The sequence below is a fragment of the Dama dama genome, chromosome 18, assembly GCF_033118175.1.
Source record: "Dama dama isolate Ldn47 chromosome 18, ASM3311817v1, whole genome shotgun sequence".
Classification (NCBI taxonomy): domain Eukaryota; kingdom Metazoa; phylum Chordata; class Mammalia; order Artiodactyla; family Cervidae; genus Dama; species Dama dama.
Window position 1 is genome coordinate 113,183,727 of NC_083698.1, and position 20,932 is coordinate 113,204,658.

Consider the following 20,932-nt stretch of genomic DNA (forward strand, 5'->3'; position numbering starts at 1 on the left):
TGAAACTAGCTCTTTGAAGACGTTTCATTGTGGTGCTGAGATAAAGCTCGAAAGAGCAGGGGTTTATCGAGAGAGGAAAGAGCAGATAAAATGAGAAGCAGGAGATGAAAGGAGGAACAGATGACAAAAGCAGGCACATGAGGACGTGGCGCGGGCCAGACGCGGCCCCGGGCTCTCCAGCCCCAATCTCAGAGCCGCTTCATTAACTCAACCAGAGGACAGTGCAGCCCTCTTTCCTTCGAGGGCCGTATTATCAATTTTAAATTTTCCCAAACGCGGAACAATGGGCGTGTTTTCTGCAGAGAGCGTTCAAGAAATGAAAAGCCAAGCCTAAGAGGAGGGGCATGAAGTGGGGGGCAGCGGCAGGAGGAGCCCCAGAGCCGCCGGCCGCGTGGGGTCCCGACGCTGGAGCGGCACGCGGCTCCCACCTGAGGGCACGTGCTCCAGCTCACTGTCCTCCCCGGGCAAAGGGGTCACCAGCCGACCCCGAGGCTGGGCAGGGACCATCACCACAAAGCACCATCCTGCCAACCGAGACGAGAGCCCGAGCCCCCGATCTGACACACGCGGGTGGCATGGGGGGAGCCGGCCTGGAGCTGGGTGCTGACCCCAGAGGACTGGCTCTCCTCCACACATGCCCCCCGAAGGTCACAGGAATCTGCCTGGGAACCCAAGCCCTTCGGGGCCACTGCCGAGGGCAAACACAGCCCTCCGTGCAAGCTGGTGGGTCAGTAACAGATAAACCAGGAGAAATCCTGATCGTTCGAGGGTCTGAGGTGCCTGACCCCACACAGCGCATCTCAGCTAACGGGACACAAGGCCTGGCCACTGCCTCCGGGCCGCTGCCTCCCAGGCTCCATGGCCTGGTGGACACGCTCAGCCGTCCAGAGTGAGCGGATGCTGCCTTCTGCGGGTGGGCCCCGGCCTCGGCCTAGTGAGGGCCCCAGAGCCTGCCCCGAAAGGTCTTCATGTGGTCAGTTCGTGCCTGTTGACAGAGGGCCTGCGGTTCACGATCCGGCTGCCCCCGCACGGCTCCTTCTTGCAGCAGCGAATCAGACGGCGCTAGGTGCCTGCCCAGGAAAGCTTCCGGACACCTTTCCGCTGTTTCTGCACAGATTCCTACCAGCGCAGCTGCACATGACCGTAAAAACGACACCTGAGACACCTGCCTTTTCCTGTCGTCTGGGGAAGTGACTGAGCAACAGCAGACGGAGGAGCACATTTTGCTTCTGAAACCTACGGTGAGGCAGACGGCCCGGGAACGCGGTGTGCCTCTTCAGCGTGAACACGACGCAGTGATTACCCTGCACAGAGCACGGGGCGGCAGAGCCGGGGTTTGTGGCCCCAGCCCGGCTGGGGAGGGGTCTCCACTGCCCCCACAGGGCCCCCCCGCCCTGTGCTCCCCCAGGGACTCGCACCCACTCCCACCCGCGGGTCTTCACGACTCTCTGCTGTGGGTCCCGCCATGTTACTCTGCACTATTGACCACATCTGACCATCCAGACACTTTTGATGGTTCTGGACAGAGTCGTGGGACAGACTGGACACATCTGTAGGTCTGGGAGAGAATGGAGATTTCATTCATGTGAGTGTTTATTGTCATTTTGTTTTATTTTGTTTTTCAGTCTAAGGCCCGGGACCCTCCAACTCTCCCACTTTCAGTTCAGTTCAGTTCAGTTGCTCAGTCATGTCTGACTTTTTGTGACCCCATGAACTGCAGCACGCCTGGCCTCCCTGTCCCTCACCAACTCCCGGAGTCTACCCAAACCCATGTCCATTGAGTCGGTGATGCCATCCAACCATCTCATCCTCTGTCGTCCCCTTCTCCTCCTGCCCTCAATCCCTCCCAGCATCAGGGTCTTTTCCAACGAGTCAACTCTTCACATGAGGTGGTCAAAGTACTGGAGTTTCATCTTCAGCATGAACACCCAGTTCCAATGAACACCCAGGACTGATCCCACTTTGCTTTGGTGAATAAACTAGATTTTGGTTGGTTTCTAGTGTTTTATAAAAGGAGTTTGTCCGCCTCTTTCTGTCTTGAAACTTGAGATCTGATGGGGTGACTAAGAGTCCTGTGTCAGGAACTCAGCCCGGAACCACCGTGACGGGCCCTGCCAGCACCTCTGCAGCTGGGCTTACTGCTTCCGGCCTGTAAGGATCCTTCAGAGGCTGAACCCAGTGTTAGAAGAAAGTCTCTGCCTGCACTCCTCTTCCTGCGCTTTGTAATTCCGTTCCCGCGTTCAAATAAAAGTGACTTCATACGGCTTTGGAATCCACTCATGTGGCCAGCTAACACCCCCAGAACCCTACGAGACCACAGAGTTTAACTGGAGAAGAGAGAGATGAGAGGGAAAGGAAGAAGAGGAGGGCAAAGGAGAGGTGCAGAAATCAATTTGCAATTATCTGCCCACGCAAGTCTAAAGGCTTTCATTTGATAAGGCAAGTAACACACAAGCCTGTAATGTAAATTATTTCAAAGAATAAAAGCCTGATTGTCTCCATGACCCATATTGCTTTTAGCGAGGCTTAAGACAAAATTACATTCCATACAGCCCATAAATGGGTCACCGCTCTCAGAAATGCAGGGTTTTCGGCACCATCTGGGAAGCATCCAGGTTTCCGGGGGTCTCCGCTTCCACCTCTGCTGTGACATCCAGTTCTCTAGAGGGTGAAGACTCTGTTATGTCAGACAGAAAGACCCCACTCCAGGGTGTTCAAAGGTAGATGGCTGCCTGCCTGTCTCCTCATTTGTCACTTCCATTAATCCTCAGCCACACCCTGAACCAAGCCTTCACTCAGCTTGTTAAATTTTAGTGCAGATGAAGTCTACCTGACCTCATATGACAAAATTAAAAGCAAAAATCTCTAACTTGCCTCAGAAGAAAATGCAAGCTTTTACAGTGTTCAAAGTTAAGAAATCTAGCTTTAATCATAAGAACAGTATAGTTTGTCAATATTTCTTGAACCTATTGGGATACCCAGGCATCTCCTAAGAGACAAAAATTTGCCTCTCAAATATGTATATTAATAAATAAGAATGACTTTGGCTTGCCTCCAGAGTAGTGACACTTCTGGGAGGCTTTTGTCTGCATTTCCGAGTATTACGTGTGACCTCAAGCTTCGCCTAGGGGTCACCTTGGGTGACAAGGCACTGAAGGTACATCATGTGATCCCAGCCATCTGCCCCCGAGAGACACACCGCGGCCTCATAAATGTGTCCGCATCACCTCCAATGGCTGGAGGGACCCTCCAGGCCCGTGGCAGGACAGGACGGGGGGTGAGCCAGAGCAGAGAGCCTGGTGAGGACGGGTGATGGAGGAAGATCCTGGGGGGGACCCCAGGGTACAAGCCCGCGGGGCGCCCTCTCTGGCTGAGACCTGAGGCGTGGTGTCCATGACTGGCCTTGTCGGCACCTTCCTGTATTTCCATGGTAACCGGCCTGTTCGCAGGCAGCTGGCGCCAGTTACAAGTCACACTGTTGACTCCCAGATACAGGACTAGGGGCGGAGGGTGAGTCTGTGCTGATGACCCCGAGCCCCCTCGGCCCCTCTGCTCACGGTCGATGTCCATCTTTCTGCGGCATCTGATGGGGCAGAACCCAGGTCTGAGGCCCCTGTGCCCCGGCCTGGTGGCCCCCCGACAGACGTGCTGCTGAGTCCCCCAGAGGCCAGGCCGGGGGCCTGGCGAGAGCCATGCAGACAGCAACCCACTGGGAGTCCTCAAATGTCACAGAAAACTCGCGCTCCCCACCACAGACACACGGCCTCCTGGTTACTCTGCTCCTTCGGGGGAAACGCTGAGAATGCAACGTGCAAAGCAAGCTGACTCTCAGAACCTCGCCCCGGAGAAGCAGGGGCGCGACGAGCACCGTTTCTGGAATCATGGCTCTAAGGGGCGGGGGAGGGAGCTTCAGAAACCAGTCATGTTTCCTGTTCTAACCACAGGGCTGCTCTCTCTCCTTTTCAGGCTGGTAACATTTAGCTGTGAGCTCTCTGGTGTTCACATGTCTGCCCTGGGGTCAGGATCTGAAATGTTCCAAGGGCACGTCGCTCAAAGGGAACCTGCAGAGAATACTTTGAGAAGCCCCCTTTGCAACCTCGATGAGGTCACCAGGGTGTTCGGTTGAGACACTGTCTTTCCTTTCAGTTCAGCAAATCTCCGCCCAGGACACAGCGAGCTCCTTCGACCATTCTTTCTACTTCTTTAGAGACAGAGAGGTGTTTGTCTTGGAAGGGTCTTCACTGAGTTAAGGCTCTCGTTGCAAAACCCACCAATAAGGAGGGGTTCTTTAGAGCCAATAAGGAAATGTTACAAGTAAATACGGACCTAGAAAAATATGAGATTCAGGGCTTTCTTGCCAAACAGGAGATGATGGCCATTGCTCAGTATCACGAAGCCTTCTGCAGAGTTCAGCTTTCCACGTGCCCCACGGCTAGGCTGGAACGACCTGCAGTGGCCACGCCTCACCTCTGGGAGCCGGGCCCAGGTTTCGGGAGTCACTACAACAGCGCAGTTTGGGGACTGCATGCATTTCCCACTGTGAGTGCAGACAGCGCTCATGGAATCCTCAAAAACAACTTTCTGAAAATTTAGGTTTGTGAGTTTTTAACAATTATAAGCTTATTCAAAAGTGACCTTTTTGAGTCACTTTTATTAGTTTACAGTTTTTTAAATCACTTTTTCACATTTCTCAGAACAACTCTTCATAGTTTCCTCTTGCGATTTTTAAACTCAGCTCACCTAGAGTGATGCCCCCTTTCCCCCAATAATTGCGTATGTATGCCCTTTAGTTACTACTGTTGGTCAAACAGAGGTCTGTTTTATGTGTTTCTTCAAAGAACTAGGTTTTCTGTTTGTCTGTTTCCTTGATGTTTGCCTTTCCATCTATTTCTCATTTTCTGCTCTTTTCTTCTTTATGTCTCTCTTTCTAATGTCTTTTGCGTGCTCTTTTGACCTTTTTCTCTTTATTATGAAATGTTTCAGGGGGTCACAGAGGAATAAAGTGACCTATGGAAGAGCCCGAGCACATCACTGACTTGTGGAAGAAATGAAACATTGCTGAGGATGCCTGTCTCTTCTCCTCCCCTGGAGCTGACGCTGTCCGGCTCCCACACTCCACGTCCCCCACGCCGGTGACTGCCTGTGTGGGCGAGCTCTCCTAAACATCACCCGGAGCGGCAGCACTTGACCTCATACACGCCCGCTCTGTGCTAGCGTCTTCCCAGCCCTGAGACGAGACGCGCGGGCAGCAGGGCCTCCCAGCGGCACTGGTGCTGAATTCCTCTCTGCTTGAGGGGCGTCGAGGGCACTCCCGTTTGACTGCTGTTGGACAGACGTGGCACCGACCCTTACAGACAGGCTCTTCTAGGGCCCAGAACACAGCTGGGAACACCTGCGCATGGAGAGCTTGAGGGCGGACTTGCACACAATCACTGCTTTTGTTGTTGCCAAAACAGCATCCAAACGGTTTTATCAGCGGCGTCTAAGAATTTCCAACTCGCCCCGGATTCTGGCCCACACTTGTGGGTCTGAACAGTTACTGAAATAATACCTTGTGATTTCAGCCTCACCTTCCGAGACCTCCGGCGAGCCTGCGCGGCCTCCGTTTCCTCCTGGCTGGCGTGTTCTTCAGGGCTGGGCGCCGACGTTCGATAGGCGCACGTCACGGGGTGCGGGTCCGCCCACACCCTCCTCCACGCTGCCCTCCTGCGGCGCCCCCACAAACGTGCTGTCTCGATGCTTTCATCTCTTCCAGGCCTGCTCCTCCTGGTTTGAACCTCAGCATCTTCTCTGGGGCCCGCGCCACTCCTGAGATAAACGCTTTAGATGCGCCTCTGGTTTGTTAGTGGGGAATTCAGTTTCCATCTGTCATTTTGCCCTTTGCTCTTCGCTGCAGCTTCAGGGGACATACAATTCCTGGCGACAGTCAGCTCTCGGAGTCTGGAGGGACTCCGCGCTGCTCCCGCCGTCCTTGCTGCTGTATTGAGGCGCAGCCTGAATGTCATCCTTTCCCACACGGTCTCTCTTCTCTTGGACCTTGGTCTCCTGCTGGCCCACTACGACGTCTCCAACCTTGACTAGAACATCCTGCTGGGAACCCATGACTTCCAGCAACACACAGCCTGGCACCTCCTTGCCCTTCTGGGGTCTCTGCCGCCATTCCTACCTCCCCCGCACCCTCCACCCCTTCTGGAAGTCACACATGATGCCACCTGGGCCGTCCATCCTTCCCCAGCCCCGCATGTGGAGAAGGGCCAGCATCCTTCTCCACTGTTGCTCTGGATGCCGCACTTGGGATCTTCTCTCCAGACCCACCCTGCACCTCGATAACCCCCTCTTTATGGGCATCTGACCAGCTGTCTGATCCATCCACACAGTTTCTAGCTTCCAGGCCCACATTTTCTGTTTTCATAAGTTCTGGTAATTTTGTTTTAAACTCTTATTCCATTTTCATTCTACTGCATTTTTTATTATTGCTTGCATTTTCCTTAATTATTTCAAACACTGAATAGGCAGTCTTTTTCAGCCTACTCCATGATTTCTGTTCTATCTGATTCTTTTATCTGCTGCTGCTTCTGACTCATCCTATTGGGTTATTTCTTCCTGTGATCTTTACTTTCTGATCATTTAAATCAGGATTTCCAGCTCATCCCAGATCCAAGGTCAGGAAGGCATGGCCTCCACTTGCCTCTGAGACCTCATCAGTTTGAAAACTGTCCAATAAACACAGTCGTCTGAGAAGGAGCACACAAACACGTATGCAGAAATGCCAACCTTCAGAGCAACTTCAGAGGCTTTCTTCAGGAATTGTCTTCATAATTACGTGTAAATAGTTCATAGTCTTTATTGTATAATGTTGTTTCTCACCGAAAGGCTTCCTGATTATTTTACTTAACTCCAAGGCACATTTAGAGGTCATAAAATCGCCATATATTTTTCCACACATAAACTGTTCTGCCTTCAACGAACATTTAAGTAGGCAGATTGATCTCTGGTCACATTTTCAAGCACAGCCTCCACAGTGCCATGAGCAGAGGTAGCTCAGCTGGGAATAAGCATGAGATAGCCTCTCAGGAACCGCCCTGGAGTTGACCATTCTCCAGTGTTCAACATCTGGATAAGTCCGAGGGCATCACTAGTTTTGAAACCAAAGTGGGAAGGCTCGTTAATAGAGGAAACTAATGTTCACCACCATCTCCAGAAGAAGCCAGACTAAAACACGGAATTGTTCTGCTCTGTCTTGACTCATTTAATAGAAAGTTAAATTTTCAAGAGAACTCACATTAATCTAGAGTGAACCATGTAATCTAAGGATACCTGATAGACCACTGGCTAATTTGTGAAATGCTTCCCTGGCCTCTGTGTGATTTCAAGCCATGCACAGTGGTTCTGGGCCAAGCTCTCAGCCATGTCGGAGAGCGTCAGGGGCAGGTCGACCACCAACCCCTCTGGCGGGGGCCCCATCACCTACACGTGGGGGCCTTCTGCAGTGGCCGCCCACTTCTGCTGGCCACATGTGTGAAAACTCACAAAGCCGGGGACCTCTTTCCAGCTCAGAGGGCCTAAGGGCCTGTGCCCACTCCCATCCTCCAGCAGTGGCCTTGACCCGGCACTTAGTCTCCTCCCCACATGCTTCAGACCAGGGTGCTCTTATAGGCAAGGGGCAAAGCCCTGAAAAGAAGGCCCTTCTGGCCCATGGCCACGCCCACCCGTGCGCCGCACCAGACACCCTCAGCCCTGCGTCCTGCCCCCCACCCCCAACCTGTGCCCCAAGCTGCCCGCGCTGAGCCCCAGCAGTGCACCCCGCCCCCACGCCGCCCGCATGGAGCTCGTGGTGAGCGCACCAGGGGATGCATATCCCCGCCCACTCTCACGGCCTCCCCTACCTCACGCCCCCTCCTCCAGTTAGAACCGCGGGAGTTCTGCAGACACCGTTCCCAGAGTCAGCCCCCAGGGGCTCGTGCGGTCAGGTGGACGGCACAAGGCCCCATTCCTCCGAGAAAGTACATCTTCCCAGCGGCAGAGAGTCAAGGGATCTATGTTCTAAGACAAACCTGGGCCGCTTTCGCAGCAAGCAACTGATGTCCCTCTGAGCCACAAAGGCTGCCTCTGAAATCAGGAGGTGGGCCCGGGCAGAAGCAAGCGTTCTTAGGGACGCACGCTCAGTGACTTTTCTTGGGGTGGGGGGGATACCCCATTTGTGTGCCCACTGCCTTTCTTGGTCCGCTCACACTGTGGATTCGGAGACACCCCCAAATCAGAATCCAGGGGGCTCCCAGAGACCAGCTCTCTACCGCCCATAACCGCTTCCCACGCGTAAAGCAAGCAGCGGTGTTCTGAGATACACAGACCACCCAGGGCTCCATCTCTGATTCCTGCTACTTCCCCAATTCCCGCCCTTGATGCTGAGTGAGGACCTGGAAGGTGGGGCGGGAGGGGCCCACAGCCCACCCCCCCACCCCGCCCCCGCCCCGCGCCCATCCGGAGCCCAGGGTGAGCCTGGTGAGATGTAGGCAAATCAGGAAGTGATACAGAACAGCGTCTTCACCATCTAACATCTCCGAGCATGCACGCACACCTGAGCCGTAAATTGGAGTTAGATAATTGTGGTGATTTTGCGTGTGAATTATATGCTCTTATGTTTGTACGCATTCGCTCAATCGTGTCCGACTCTTTGCATCCCCATGGAGGGTAACCCTCCAGGCTCCTTTGTCCATGGGGCTCTCCAGGCAAGAATACTGGAGTGGGTTGCCACGCCCTCCTCCAGGAGGTCTTCGGACTCAGGGATCAAACCTGTGTCTCCTGCGCTGCAGGCAGATTCTTAACCAGTGTGCCCCCCACTTGCATTTAAAACCAGAATTGCACAATATGAAGATGAATGATAAAAATCTATGTTAATAATTTTTGACTCAGAATGACGCTGAACAGCAAGTATTAACACCAGAGCAGGTGGAGGGGCACTGTGGAGGGGACACATGACGCCTCCGTTCCTGCGGGGCCCCTCCTCTGCTTTCCCCGACTCGGACCTTCTGAGGCGCAAACCAAGCATGAGCAGACTCCGCTGCTTGCCCTAGCGCTAGGCCTTCGGAGCTGACGCCGGCCGAGCATGCGCAGACGCCCCTGCCCGTCCCCGGAGCGGTGGGGGGGGGGGGGGGGGGGAAACCTCGGAGGCGCAGACCGAGCATGCGCAGACTCCCCTGCCCGTCCCGGCGCGGGGCCTTCGGAGGCGCAGGCCGAGCATGCGCAGACTCCCCTGCCCGTCCCCGGCCGAGCATGCGCAGACGTTAGTCCTGCCCCGCGCTGCTTCTGGGCTGGGTGTTGAGATGGTCTGCGCTGAGATCCTCTGCGCGGAGACGCCCCGCACCCCTGCCTTCCTTTAACGATCTGCTTGTGCTAGTTTGCTCCCAGTTATAAAAAACTGAACAAATGTATTCATTCAGAATCACAAGCAGCTAACCAGAGTTCCCAATTCTGGATTATCGTTTTAGCTCCTGAGACACTTAGCAGAACGCTCTAGATTCATTAACTGGCCCACGAAATGGTCACGCCAGCCAGCAGTCTTGAGCTGAGGACAGGCAGTGTTGCCCAGGCCGCCCCGCTCACGCCCGCGTGGAAGGGCGCTTCCTGAGTGTTTAGAGAATAGCACCACCTGACTTCATCTAAGGAGCAAACCCATGAGATGCTATTACTGCATTTCATCCAAGATAAGAAATCGTCGATTTTGAGACAGTCCATCATTCCAGTCTTACTATGAAAAAGCCAAAATGCTGCAAGTTAAACGACGGTGCGCTATTGATATAAGATGCACGCTGCTTTCGGGGTGTTAACGTGGGGGCACAAAGTGCATCTGAGAAAGGCGGGATCACCCTGTGGTGGCTGTGGGGTTCGTGCCGCACAGGAACCCCCTCCCCCCAAACCCAGCTCTGACACTAGCGGCCCGCAGCTCTCAGCCCCGGCCTCCGGAACTGCCCCTCCCCAAGGCCCCAGCCCGCACCTCCTCCGGGGCAGAACGTGTTCAGTCCAGATGCCCCCTGGGGCACAGAGGCCCAGCCCCGGGTCCTCAGGGGGTCGCCTCCAGACCTGGAGCTCTTGATGGGCGCGCCCTTCTCTCTCCCCTCTGCCCAGTCTGACTCCTGCCGCCTGCACAGGCGTGATGCCCCGAGCATGCCCAGTGACCCGCCCTCTGTATGCTCCATCTTAGCCTCGGGTCCAGGGTCAGACCAAAGGGGTGCGGGGCTGACCCTGTTTCACAGGCAGAGAAATAAGGAGAGCTCGCGTGCCATCAGGACGTGTGTGCCGAGCCGACAGGGTCCACTGGGGGCTCAGCTGGAGCGGACGCTTCCTTCTGGCTCCAGACCCACACTCTCTTCTCTACAGCGGTTCTCAAAGTGCGACCTGAGGGCCTCCGTGGGTCCCTGGGGCTCTAATGTGCGAAACAGCTCAAAATTATTTTCATAAAATACTAAGGCTCTACCTTCCTCCTCGCTGTATTTTCAGTTACACTGGAGCTTTCCAGGGCTGTGTGGGTGGAGACTGCCTGGCATGAGCGCAGAAGCAGACAGGGGGACCCAGCTGTTTCCTCTTAAGACAAACCATAAGGAAATATGCAAAAATGCGTAACAAAGCATCGCACCACTTTAACATTTTGGAAGACAGAGCTACTGTGGTTATTATGTATCAAGTTTATTATGACTATTTTAATTTTAAAATGGATTAAAATGTAGCTTTTTAATTTTTCTCAATTTTTAAATTTCTAAGACAGTAAATGTAGATAGCACTAACCCACAAAAAGCAGAAGCTCTTTAGGGTCTTCAATAATTTTTAATAGTATGAAGGTGTCCTGAGGTCAGAATTCTGAAAATTATTGTTCTATACCCTGCTGTTGGGAGTTCTAGCCCCAACAATGCTCCAACTATATGGCATTGGGAACATCCTTTAATCACTTTGTGCCTGTTTTTTTTTTAATCTTCTAAATAAAAAGGTATATTCTTCTCACAGCAAAAAGGAAGCTTGTGCTGAATACTGAAGTTGTAACTATCTAAAAATTATACTACTAAGTATTGCTGTTCTCCATTATTCTATGAAAATTATAACAAAATATACCATATTAATGTACCTTATAGGATTAAAATGTCATTAAACATGCAACTTGAAAATCTTAACATTCAGATAAAAAACGTAAGACATGAATAGGGAAAAAGTGATTTGTATGTTTGTATTTAAATAAGTTCTAGGTAATTCAGAGACTGTTAGTCCCATTTTATATGAAAAAAGAGTTATTAAGACATCAGAATCACCAGGGGAATTTTTAAGAGTTGCTGAAGGTAGGCCCGTTATGGAAGTATTCAGGTTAGGCTCTTTGGGATAAGGCCCAGACATCCTCTTTTTTGAGGCCTCCTGAGTTATGCTGTGTGAGGCCTGGGCTGAGACATACTCTGGAGACAGAATGGCTCACTTCCTGCATGCAGAGTGATGCAGTGGGTACTCCCACCAAGGAAAGGGCCATGGATTAAACAGACATTCGTGTCCATGTTGGGCAACTGAGAGAGGACACATATTCTCTAATATACATGGGGGGGGGGGGCGGATAGAAATCAGTTCAGTGATCAATTAATTCTGGGAAGATGAATGTGGCCATGGCAGCAATGTTTTAGATAATCCCCAATTGCCACATAAAAGCAGAGATAGGGACTAGGTAGTGAGCAAAATCCAGGAGCATATTTAAATCAAATCTAAGTGAAGTCATCTCCAAGGGCAGGTAACCCCAAGACAATGTCCAGAAAAAGGGCTGGAGATGAGAAACCTCAAGAATCCAGCTCTGGGCATAGTAAAAATGGCAGTCTTTCATAAAATAAAACGATGAGAAAACCATCAAAGATGGTCAGAATCAACCTTTTCAAAACTCTGGAAATGAAAGGCTGGCAGGAACCGGTAGGCGGGCAGCATTTACTCAAGAAATATGGCTGATTCTCAGTACAAGTCGTCAACTGACTGGCTTTGTAACCTGTTTCTACCACCCTCTCCAGCTCCACCGTAGCAGGGAATGAGCAGCCACAACCACGGCAGACTCAGGAGGCTGGCGGCTGTGGGACAGGGCAGGCTGGGCTGGAGCTCCTTCTCAGCCTCGCTGCCAGGACACTGTCACTACTCGACCTGCCTGTGGTTCCCTAGATGGCCCCATGTGTCTTTACTAAGTCTGACTCACAGCTCACCACTCGTGAAAGCCTCATCCCCAGGGCAGCTGCTGAAAACACTTGGAGGTGTCCTGCGCTGCTCAGCAGCTGAGGGCAGGGGTGACAGTTGGGGCAAAGAACAGACTAAGCAGAAGCTGTGATGGAGAAACTCAGGAGCGAGACGCCCAAGGGGTTTGTGGAGCTCTCCCACAGTCCTCGGAATCAGCATGGCCACAAGCATGTATAGGGCTGACCACATGCACAGGACTGGGCATGCGCTCAGGAAAGATGTGAGAAGGTCACCTCTGCATGACCTTCAGGCTCTGAGCCAATAGGAAGTGAAGGCCAAGGCAGAGTTCTCCACTACCTGGCTGAGTAATGAGGGCCTGCCCAGAACACACAGAACTGCAAGGCCTAGAGACTTAGTCGTTTCAGGTGTTCAAAGGAACTGGCCCCATCATTTCTGATCACTAAGCTAGCTGGGCAGAGACTTCAGTGGCCACACATGACACAGAGTACAGGCTTTACGGCATTGGTTTACCAGAGTCACTAAACAAATGGTAACACCAACAACAAACCTTGAGTAGGGGAAAAACTTGATTTCAAGGGTTACCAGGCTGTATCATTTAAAATACCCAGTTTTTAATGAAAATTTGGGGGACATGCAAAGCAATAAGAAAGTACACTTCACACATAGAGGGGAAAAACAATAATAAAAACTGTCCCTAAGGAACTGGATGCTGAGCTTACTAGACAGAGAGCTTAAAGGAGTTATTTTAAATATGTCCAAAAAACCAAAAGATGCCATGTCTAAAGAATTCATGAAAAGAATGAGTCATCAAATAGAAAATATCAATAAAGAGATAAAAATAATATTAAAAAAACAATAAAATTCCTCAGTTAAAAACTATAAAAAATGAAAAGTTCTCCAGAAGAGCTGAACAGTGGATCAGAGCAGGCAGAGTAAGAATCAGTAATCCTGAGGATAGTCATTGGAAGGACTGATGTTGAAGCTGAAACTCCAATACTTTGGCCACCTAATGCAAAGAGCTGACTCATTTGAAAAGACCCCGATGCTGGGAAATATTGAAGGCAGGAGGAGAAGGGGACGACAGAGGATGAGATGGTTGGATGGCATCACCAACTCGATGGACATGAGTTTGGGTAAGCTCCAGGATTTGGTGATGGACAGGGAAGCCTGGCATGCTGCAGTCCATGGGGTTGCAAAGAGTCGGACATGACTGAGCGACTGAACTGAACTGAATTGCGGATAGTCAGTTGAGATTATCCAGCTTAAGGAGCCAAAAGAAAAAGAGAATGATGAAAAATGAACAGAGCCGGTGAGGCATCATCAAACGTACCAATATACACACAACAACAGTCTCAGAGGGAGGAGAGAGAGAGGGGGAAGAAAGAATACTGAAACAAATAATGACCCAAACTCCCCAAATTTGATAAGAACTATAAATCCAGACATCCATAAGCTTGAGAAATTCCAAGTAGGACAAACTCAAAGAAAGCCTCATCAGTATCAAACTGACAAGAGCCAAGGTGAGAATCCTGGAAGCACAAGAGAGAAGCAATTCATCCCATATGATATTTACAACTAATTTTCATCAAACTGGAGACCACAGGCAGTGAGATGACATATTCAAAGTCCTGAAAGAAAGACTGTCAATCAAGAATTCTGTACCCAGCAAAACTACCTTTCAAAATTAAGACAAACAAAAACAGAGACTCCACTGCTTTTAGATGTTCCCTAAAGTAAATATTAAAGGGAGAACTTCAGACAAAAACACAAGGAGACCAGACGCCAAATCATCCCAGTGAAGAAGTCACGAGCACAGTAAAAGCGATGCAAATGACAGAATATGTATATTTTCTGTATCTAACGTCTTTTGCTCCCAAATTAAAAGCAACTATACAAGGCAATAATTATGAACCTGTTTTGAAAGATAGATATCATATAAAAATATAATTTGTGTGACAATAGCAGCACAAAGGAGGGGAAATGGGAGGAACCAACATGTGAATGAAGTTGCTGTGTACCACTGAAATCAAGCTGGTATTAATACAAACTAGATGTTATAAATTAAGATGCTAATTTTAATCCCTAGGGCAGGCACTATAAAACTTGCAAAAAATTTAATATAATGACAAGGAATTTTAAATGACACACTACAAAATGCCTACTAAAAAATGAAGAAAGTAATGGATATAAAAACCAAATGAAAAAAAGGTAGAAAACAAATAGCAAAACAGAAGACATTGCTGTTCACTCACTCAGTCATGTCCAACTCTTTGTGACCCCATGGACTGCAGCACACTAGGCTTCCCTGTCCTTCACCATTTCCCAGAGCTTGCTCAAACTCATGCCCATTGAGTTGGTGATACCATCCAACCATCTCATCCTTGGTCACCCCCTTCTCCTCCTGCCTTCAATCTTTCCCAGCATCAGAGTCTTTTCCAATGAGTCAGTTCTTCACATCAGGTGGTCAAAGTATTGAAGCTTCACCTTCAACATCAGTCCTTCCAAAGAATATTAAGGATTGATTTCCTTTAGAATTGACTGGTTTGATCTCCTTGCAGTCCAAGGGACTTTCAAGAGTCTTCTCAAACACCACAGTTCAAAAGCATCAATTCTTTGGTGCTCAGCCTTCTTTATGGTCCAACTCTCATATCCATACATGACTACTGGAAAAACCAAAGCTTTAATTAGATGTACCTTTGTTGGCAAAGTAATGTCTCCGCTTTTTAATATGCTGTCTAGGCTGGTCATAGCTTTTTTTCCAAGCAGCAAGAGTCTTTTAATTTCATGGCTGCAGTCACCATCTGCAGTGATTTTGGAGCCCAAGAAGATAAAGTCTGTCACTGTTTCCATTGTTTCCTCATTTATTTACCATGAAGTGATGGGATCGGATTCCATAATCTTAGTTTTTTGAATGTTGAGCTTTAAGCCAGCTTTTTCACTCTCATCTTTCAATTTCATCAAGAGGCTCTTTAGTTCCTCTTCACTTTCTGCCAGAAAGGGTGGTATCATCTGCATATCTGAAGCTATTGATATTTCTCCTGGCAATCTCGATTTCAGCTTGTGCTTCATCTAGCTTGGCATTTCATATGATGTACTGTGCATGTAACTTAGATAAGCAGGCTGACAATATAGAGACTTGAAGTACTCCTTTCCTAGTTTGGAAGCAGTCTGTTGTTCCATGTCCAGTTCTAACTGTTGCTTCTTGATTAGCATACAGATTTCTTAGGAGGCAGGTAAGGTGTCTAGTATTCCCATCTCTTTAAGAATCGTCCATGGTTTGTTGTGATCCACACAGTCAAAGGCTTTAGCATCATCAATGAAGCAGAAGTAGATGTTTTTTTCTGGAATTCTCTTGCTTTTTCTATGATCCAATGGATGTTGGCAATTTGATCTCTAGTTCCTCTGCCTTTTTAAATCCAGCTTGAACATCTGTGAGTTCTTGGTTCACATACTATTGAAGCCTAGCCTGGGGAACTTTGAGCATTACTTTGCTAGCATGTGAAATAAGTGCAGTTGTGTGACAGTTTGAACATTCTTGAACATTGCCCTTCTTTGGAACTGGAGACAGAAGACATATATCCTATCTAATCAGTAATTGCATTAATGTAAATGAGCTAAATATTCCAAGTAGAAGTCAGAGCTTCTTAAAATAGATTTAAAAAGCATGATTCAAAAATATGCTATGGGAAACATATTTTATCTTTAAAGGCAAAAACAGCTGAAATTAAAAGGATTTAAAAGAGAAATGTCATTAAATAGTAACCAAAAAAAAAAAAAGAACAGGAATGTGTAACTAACATTAGATACAATCAACTTTAAGACTACAGCTGTTACTAGAAACCAGTGGGCAATCTACCAAGAATGTGCAACAGTTATAAATATATATGCACCTAAAAATGAAGCTCCTATATACAAAAAGAAGAACTATCAGAATTGAAGGGAAGAATAGACGATGACAGCTGGAAATTTCAATACTATACTTTCAGTAATGGATAGAAAAACTAAAGAAAAGATGAACAAGAAAACAGAGGACTTGGACAACATTGCAACCCAACTAGACCTAACAGACATTACAGAACATGCCACACAACAGAGCAGATTACACTTTCTTTACAAATGCCCGGGAAGATTCTCACAGACAGACTAAACTTTAGGCCATAAAACAAGTATAAAGCTACTATATATGATCCAGAAATCCCACGCCAGGTATACCCAAAAGAATTGAAAACTTATGTTGTCACAAAGACGTGTACTGAGGACTCACAACAATATTGTTCATCATAGCCAAAAGTGGAACAATCAAAAGTCTGCCAAAAGATATATCAGTTCTGTTCAGTTCAGTTGCTTAGTCATGTCTGACTCTTTGCGAAGGCATGGACTGCAGCATTCAAGGTTTCCCTGCCCATCACCAGCTCCCAAATCTTGCTCAAACTCATGTCCATGGAGTCGGTGATGCCATCCAACTGTCTCATCCTCGGTCACCCCTTCTCCTCCTGCCTTCAATCTTTCCTGTCATCAGAGTCTTTTCCAATGAGTCAGTTCTTCGCATCAAGTGGCCAAAGTATTGGGGTTTCAGCTTCAGCGTCCATGCTTCCAATAATGAATATTCAGGATTGATCTCCTTTAGGATGGACTGGTTGGATCTCCTTGCAGTCCAAGGGACTCCCAAGAGTCTTCTCCAACACCACAGTTCAAAAGCATCAATTCTTTGGTGCTCAGCTTTCTTTATAGTCCAACTCTCACATCTGTACGTGACTACTGGAAAAACTAGCTTTGTCTAGACAGACCTTTGTTGGCAAAGTAATGTCTCTGCTTTTTAATATGCTGTCTAGGTTGGTCATAGCTTTTCTTCCAAGGAGCAAATGTCTTTTAATTTCATGGCTGCAGTCACCATCTGCAGTGATTTTGGAGCCCAAGAAAATAAAGTCTGTCACTGTTTCCATTGTTTCCCCATCTATTTGCCATGAAGTGACAGGACTGGAGGCCATGATCTTAGTTTTCTGAATGTTGAGCTTTAAGCCAGCTTTTTCACTCTCACCTTTCACTTTCATCAAGAGGCTCTTTAGTTCTTCTTTGTTTCTGCCATAAGGGTAGTGTTATCTGCATATCTGAAATTATTGTTATTTCTCCCGGCAATCTTGATTCCAGCTTGTGCTTCATCCAGCCCAGCATTTTCACATGATGTACTCTGCATATAAGTTAAATAATCAGGGTGACAATATACAGCCTTAATGTACTCCTTTCTCAGTTAGGAACCAGTCCGTCGTTCCATCTCCGGTTCTAACTGTTGCTTCTTGATTAGCATACAGATTTCTGAGGAGGCAGGTAAGGTGGTGTAGTATTCCTGTCTATTTAAGAATTTTCCATGGTTTGTTGTGATCCACACAGTCAAAGGCTTTGGCGTAGTCAATAAAGCAGAAGTAGATGTTTTCCTGGAATTTTCTTGCTTTTTCTATGATCCAAAGGATGTTTGCAAATTGATCTTTGGTTCCTCTGCCTTTTCTAAATCCAACTTGTACATTTGGAAGTTCTCAGTTCACATACTGTTGAAGCCTCATTTGGAGAATTTTGAGCATTACTTTGCTAGCGTGAGATGAGTGCAATTGTGTGGTAGTTTGAAGCTTCCTTGGCATTGCCGTTCTTTGGTATTGGAATGAAAACTGACCTTTTCCAGTCCTGTGGCCACTGCTGAGTTTTCCAAATTTGCTGGCATATTGAGTGCAGCACTTTAACAGCTGATGAATGGATAAACAAAATACAGTATATCCAGGCAACAGAATATTATTCGGACTTAAAAGTGAGCACAGAACTGATACATATCACAGAATGCACACAGCCTGAAGACGTGATGCGAGGGGAAGAAGCCAGGCACAAAACAGCCATGTTTGTATGGATTCATCTGCATGAAATGTCAAAATAGCCAAGTCCATTAAGCGAGAAGCTAGGTCAGGGTAGACAGGAGCACCGGGGCAGGGAGATGGACTGAGGATTGAGTCATCATTGAGGTTCAGTTTCTGATACTGGACAGTGGTGATGAACATCTGAACACACTAAGAACTACTAAACTATACACCTCCAAAGGGTTCATTTGTGGCATGTCAAGTCTATCATGATAATAAAAAGAAGTAACCTGCCATGTGTTTTTTGACACTGCACAAAAAAAAAAAAAAAAAAAAAAACGCAGAAAGGAGAGCTCCCCAGAGTTAGAAACGCTTTAGGAGTCCAGCCTCTTTCTACATGTTCAGGGAAACTAAGTTCACATTCTTTAAAAGGGCAATAAAAAAGGCGGTAGGCATCAAATCCCATAAAAAGTTGCCAGGAGGCAAGAAAAAAGAAGAAACAGCAATGTCACTGCCAGGACCGGGAAAGCAGGCCACACCGGAGCGACGGTGAGCAGCGACAAGGCTCCTGTGGGCTCAGGATTCAGCGAGGGTCCTGGGGAGACTGCAGCTCAGACTCACCGGAAGACCGGGCAGGCGGGTGATAGACACAACCATGCACGCAAGTGGGACGCCAAGTGCGCAAGTGCAGAGCGCGAGACCAAGGCTGCGTGGGGCTGTCCTCGGCTCCAGCAGCTGGGGAGCTGCCAATCAGGGGTCAAAGTTCAGTCCGGCAGACCGGGGCGGGAGCCACGCTCGCGTCTGGCCACCTCTGCCGCCCATGCTGCTTTCCTGCGTTCCGCTGCCTTTCATTAGGGGATTTCTTCTCATTCTCTTTTAAGGAAATGTGACATTGTGTTAGATTTTTAATTTTTGCGTTTTTGTTTCTTATCAGGAGATTCTTGCCAGGAAGTAAATCCAAAGTTGTTTTTATGACAGCAAATTACGTGCCAACGAGTGACATTTACATGCTGAATTTTAATGAAGTGTCAGAAGTGAAATGCATTTTTAAAAAATTTAATACATGAGAGAACAATGTATCCACTCACGAAACAATGTTGCCGGCAGGAGACAAGAATAGTAAATAAAAAGTGAACATCTTCTGTTCTTTAATGTATGTATTCATGTTACACAATTAAACCCCATTTTCCCTTCTTCAAAAGGAAGGCTCTTGACAGCCCTGACAGCCGCCACCTTCGCTGGGACCAGGCCTGCGTTTCTGGGCGTGGCCGTGAAGAGGCGGGGCAGGGGAGATGCACCGCCCACTCTGCCCGACGCGGCCGAGCCCACCGGAGGGCTGGGAGGTTGGATCCTGAGGTTTTCCACGCAAGAGGGTGAAAACACGACACCACCAACCCCCGGCAAAGAGGAGGATGACTTTCCCCAGGAACCAGCACGCGCAGTACAAGAACTGCAGGTCTGACCTGCAGCAGCCGAGCCTCACACCCAAGGGCGGTGGGAGTCTGGGCAGGAGTCTACCCCTAAGGCCTGGGGCCGCCGCCTCCAGCGGGCTGGCCCGGGAGGGGAGAGGCCGGGAGGGCGCAGAGAGCTGCAGCCTTAGCGGGCAGACCGGTCCAGGAAGAAACACAAGATCGTTTCCAGAACGTGCTAGGATATGCAGTTTAGGAGACCACAAGAATCCCCACGATGTTGCTTTTCAACTGAGCCTATAAAATTTTATTTCACGTCTACACCGCCGGGCTCACCGAGGAAGTCCCCCAGTGCCTTGGAGACGCGAGGAAACGCGGTTTGCCGCCAGGTACTGCAGCTGGGCCCATCCAGGCACTCCAGCACGCCCTCTGGTGGCCCCGCAGCAGAAGCCGAAATGCTGTCCCCGCCAGGACCCCAAGCCCAGAAGAGCTGCTCCCGCTTCTGTGGGAGGCGCCCACGTGGCTCCCAGGACACTGAACGCGGCCTGCTCAGGACTGGCAGGTGGGAGCTAACTTACAAACAGGGTGCTCTCTGCTTTACTGGAAATGCATAACCAACCAGGACCTACCGTGAAGCACAGGGAACTCTGCTCAATGTTAAGTGTCAGTCTGGATGGAAGGAGGGTTTCACGGAGAATGGATCATGTATATGTCTGGCTGAGTCCCTTCGCCATTTACCTGAAATTGTTACAACATTGGTAATCGGCTATAACTCAACACAAAATTGTTGTTTAGTCGTTCAGTCGTGTCTGACTCTTTGTGACCCCATTGACTGCAGCACGCCAGGCTTCCCTGTCCTTCATTATCTCCCAGGGATTGCTCAGACTCATGTCCATTGAGCCAGTGATACCATCCAACTATCTCGGCCTCTGTCGTCACCTTCTTCTCCCGCCTTCAATCTTTCCCAGGGTCTTTTCCAATGAGTTGGCATTGGATGACCAAAGTATTGGAGCTTCAGCTTCAACATCAGTCCTTCCAAAGACTATTCAGGATTGATTTCCTTTAGGACTGACTGGTTTGATCACCCTGCAGACCAAGGGACTCTCAAGAGTCTTCTCCAACACCACAGTTCAAAAGCATCAATTCTTCACTGCTCAGATTTCAGCTTTCTTTGTAGTCCAACTCTCACATCCATGCATGACTACTGGAAAAACCATAGCTTTGACTAGATGGACCTTTGTCGGCAAAGTAATGTCTCTGCTTTTTAATATGCTGTCGAGGTTTGTCATAGCTTTTCTTCCAAGGAGCAAGCGTCTTTTAATTTCATGGCTGCACTCACCATCTGCAGTGATTTTGGAGCCCAAGAAAATAGAAAGTTTAAAAAAACAGGTATGTTCTGGGGGAGAGGGAGGAGTTCCACAGAAGGAACAGGTGTCCAAGGAGGGCTGAGTTGGGCTCAGGGAAGAAGGTGGATTCTGT

The 20,932-nt window shown here is 48.9% G+C and overlaps 1 protein-coding gene across 2 annotated transcripts in view; it reads right to left on the reverse strand.

The window, feature by feature from the left end:
* PTPRN2 (protein tyrosine phosphatase receptor type N2) overlaps nucleotides 1-20,932 on the reverse strand; it is a 600,304-nt gene that overhangs the window by 434,292 nt on the left and 145,080 nt on the right. The window contains exon 1 of one of the 2 annotated variants that reach the window (XM_061166237.1): nucleotides 10,475-10,580. The exons of the other annotated variant lie outside the window; for it this stretch is intronic. The gene's annotated coding sequence lies outside the window, so the exon portion shown is untranslated. Of the gene's footprint in view, nucleotides 1-10,474; nucleotides 10,581-20,932 lie in introns of those variants that run through there. 2 annotated transcript variants of the gene reach the window in all.